The sequence below is a fragment of the Papio anubis genome, chromosome 10, assembly GCF_008728515.1.
Source record: "Papio anubis isolate 15944 chromosome 10, Panubis1.0, whole genome shotgun sequence".
NCBI classification, from domain to species: domain Eukaryota; kingdom Metazoa; phylum Chordata; class Mammalia; order Primates; family Cercopithecidae; genus Papio; species Papio anubis.
Window position 1 is genome coordinate 41,600,468 of NC_044985.1, and position 4,185 is coordinate 41,604,652.

The window sequence follows — 4,185 nt, forward strand, 5'->3', positions numbered from 1 at the left end:
TTTACAATATCTACGATTTTAGTGCTATGGTGGTTCAGTATATATTAAAAACATTTTAAATACTCCTTCTTCCATATTTGTTTACATTTACAATTCCTAGTATTTTCCAAAAGGTAGTCGGGATTTAGAATTTGCAGCTTGCTTTTCCCCAGAGCCTGACCCATTGAAGTTACTCTTTCAATGTTACTTTCTGAAAATATGCCAAAATTGATAGAAAACCTTAAGTTTTCCAAGAACCCAAATAAATAATCTCAGAGTAAATCAATAAAAAGTATTAGTGCTGTCACTCAGATTTTGTAGCAGGACTAATTAAAGAGTATGCACCAAAACTTAAGATTAAGCATTATCAACTTAGAAAAATTCAAAAACAAATGGGAGTTTTCATTGACTTACTGTATTCTATCTTAGTTAAGCAGGGCACATAGTTTTCTGTTGGTGATACAATTAGTACATGAAATAAAGTATGGTGTGTGAAATAAAGCCTTTCTGTGTGTCCAGGAAGCACAAAAGTGGAAAGGACACAGAGGCATTGAGGAGAGAGAGCAAATCCTTCCTCATCCGTTCCTTAAAGTCTCCAGAGAAGACAGGGAGAAGCACAAACTTAAATTCATTTAAATGGTTCCAGTTTTGCCCTTCTGGACTTTAAGAAAATCAACCAACAAATTATTTTTTAAAAAAACACTTTTAACAAACAACTTTTATTTGCATATGCTCTATTTTTTTTTAAGTCTGTGTTCTAGAATTCTGATTGTTGCTTTCAAACACCATAACTTTCTTACGTAAAAATGAAAAATTATTGGCCACACTTTTCCCCTCAGTCGTTATAAGGCTGTTAAACCAGGGATCACCTGTCACTCCCTGGTGTGTGTTTGTTTCAATCCCCAGATATATCTTAAGAGATTTCAAAACGTTATTTGTTATTGTGGAATAGCTAATAGATTCTGTATGGTTGCTGCTGAATCTTTTTATTTCTTTGAGAAAGAAGGAGAAAAACCACATTGTTTTGAAAAACATGTTTTAAAAATAATTTTATAGATTGCAGAGTTTGTAAATGATCATGTTAATTGTTGGGAGGGGGTTCCCAACCTTGTTAATGTCCTCTTAGCATTAGGCTTTTGTTCCCCGGTATTGAATATGTCATTTTCTCCCACAGACTGCATTTCTAGGGGTATAATTGCTGTCTCCATGTAAAAGACAACTCATGTGCATAAATTTCCACTCGCTGAAACAAGACTCTGCCTCCCCTCATTTTAATGCAGATGTGATCCAGGGGGTAGAGTTACACTTACTTCCCCAAGCAAATGAAACAGATTACACATTAAATATTGTCTTTGGAACCAGGTGCACAGAAACAACCAATTACCTAGACAGCTCATCAAGGCCTGATATGTTTACCACATTGTTTTTGTTTTCTCTTTAAACATTTGGCGAATTATTCTGAGGCTTTCATTTCTCTATAATGAACAGAATATGTTTATTAATAAAGGCCCCCTTTGTGTGATTCACTAACAGTTGACTCACAAAAGCCTTTAAAACCATGTTTGAAAGTTTCTGAACTGAACTTGAGTTCCTGTGAAGACAAAGCCTCATTACTACAAAGAAGATACTGCTTCTGGTTCTTCTTGGCTAAATAATTGATATCTAAAATGACTTAAAGGAGGGAAAGGGTCATTAATTTGTGAAGAAGAGAGAGAGAGTGGGGAATGCTTGTGTTCCCCCTTTAGATATGTTTTCATTGTTTGTAAAGGACAATATCTATATAAATTTATGAGATTTTGGCCACTGCCAATTATATAATCTTGAGTTTTTATGCATATCATTGTTTCTTTAGGGATTTTAATTGGCCTAAAATGCAGATGAACTCAAGAGCTCTTTCAAGACTTGTTTCTGTCATTCTAAGAGACTTTTACCACTTCCTGAGGAGGGGCTGTTTCAGATTTCCACAAAGTCATTAACCTCCCAAAGAATGAGAATACTAAGTGGAGTGGCAGGGCCCCAAAGATGGAGTTGGTACAAACTATCAGGAACGCTGGAGGCAGGGGTTTTGCGGTGGAGATGCCTGACAGTGAGCTGATGGAGGGAGGGTTGGCGATGGGGAACACGGAAATGGTATCAGAGACCCCCTTGGAAAGACTTCGTGGTAAATGGCTTGGAGATGCAGCATCGGCTCGTTGAGTGGTTAAGCAAGACTGACTTGCTGATAGAATCCCAAGCCCTTAAACCATTTATCCTCATAGCTTCCTTTCAAAGTTGGGGGAGCTCTAAGCAAAGTAGGTAAAAATGTACAAGAGAAAAAAGTTCTGTATGTATGTGCGTGCCGGATGGAGCCAGGGGAGAAACTGGTTGTAAGACTTTTGGTTTCCTGTTGTTATTTTTTAGAGTTTTTTTTTTTTTTTTTTTTTGAGGCGGAGTTTCACTCTTGTTGCCCAGGCTGGAGTGCAATGGCACCATCTCAGCTCACCGCAACCTCCGCCTCCCAGGTTCAAGCAATTCTCCTGCCTCAGCCTCCCTAGTAGCTGGGATTATAGGCATGTGCCACCAGGCCCAGCTAATTTTGTATTTTTAGTAGAGACGGGGTTTCCCATGTTGGTCAGGCCGGTCTCGAACTCCCGACCTCAGGTGATCCACCCGCCTCGGCCTCCCAAAGTGCTGGGATTACAGGCGTGAGCCACTGCGCCCGGCCTAGAGTTTTTTATAGAGACAGTTGGAGAAGGGTATTGCTGTGTTGCCCAGGTTGGTCTTAACTCCTGGCCTCAAGTGATCCTCTCATCTCAGCCTCCCAAGTAACTGGGATTACAGGCACAAGCCACCATGCCCAGCTCTTCGTTTTTCTTTTTAGAAAAGCAATTTAAGACATTCTAGAGAGGACGAAACTTTTAAATGTGAGAGGAGAAGAAGACCTTGAAATCATCAAGAATACTGCAAGTTACTCTTGTACATTGTGGTCAAAGTGGAAGTTGATACAAGGTCCATGGAAGGCATTTGACATTCTCTTGCAAAATTATAAATTCACATACACTTTGACCTTGGAATTTCATTCTAGGAATATTTCCTACACATATACTCACCCAATTCTGAAATGACAGATGTAGGAGGTTTTCTTTGCAGCACTATATATAAAAGCAAAAGATTGAAAACAACCTGCCTATCAATAGGATATTGAGTCAGTAAATTATGAAACGTTCTTAAAATGGAACACTATGAAGCCGCTTTTTAAAAATAATAATAATAAAGATGTTTTCAATGTATCGATAAGAACTGAGCTCCTCAATTAGCAGTAAGTAGGAAAAAAAATCCTGCAAGGTTCAGCAAAATAGATCGTATGCTACCATATGCTATCATTTAAATAAAAAAAGAGATACACGTCTATGTTGGGTAGTATAATTGGACACAAATTCTCAGAAGTGGATGGGGCTTTGAACAACGAGAAGGAAGAAAAGGACAGGGCAAGATGTTTCACTATTTTGAACAGAAAAAGAAAGACTATGTGAACGAATTACCTATTCAAAAATTGAAAAGAAGAAAAAGTTGTAGAGTCTGGAGCGAGGCAGTCCTGGTTCTGTATACTAGTTCTAGCACCTTTCTTTATATATATATAATTATATTTATATATATTATTATTATTATTATTTAGAGATGGAGTCTCACCGTGTTTCCCAAGCAAAGCTTGAATTCCTAGGCTCAGCCAGGCCACCCACCTCAGCCTTGTGAGTAGCTGGGACTACAGGCACGTGCCACCATGCCCATCTGGTTCTAGTACTTTCTGACACCATAACCTCAGAGTCCTTTTCTGTAAAGTGGAGTAGATAATATTACCTGCCTCATGAGCGAGAAGGCGTGCATATAGCATGCAGTGGAGGTGGCACAGTGCCTGGGTCCAGTAGATGCCAGGCATTACCATGATCTTTCTGATTAATATTATCACCAGCCTTCTCATAAATAACTGAGTACTTGAAGAACAGTGCACACTATCGTGGTGGGAGTTATGGAAGTGATTACTTAAAAGTTTTTCAGCTCCAAAGACATGCTGAAGGAATCAATATCATCAGAAGCATGTATAGAACCCCCTGTCTATACCTAGTGCTCTTCTCTGCAGAATTAACAAACAAGCACTCCCACTGAGTTTCATGTCATGTACCTCTCTTTCCAAGTTCTGATGTGGAAAATGGAAAGATGCTGATTGGT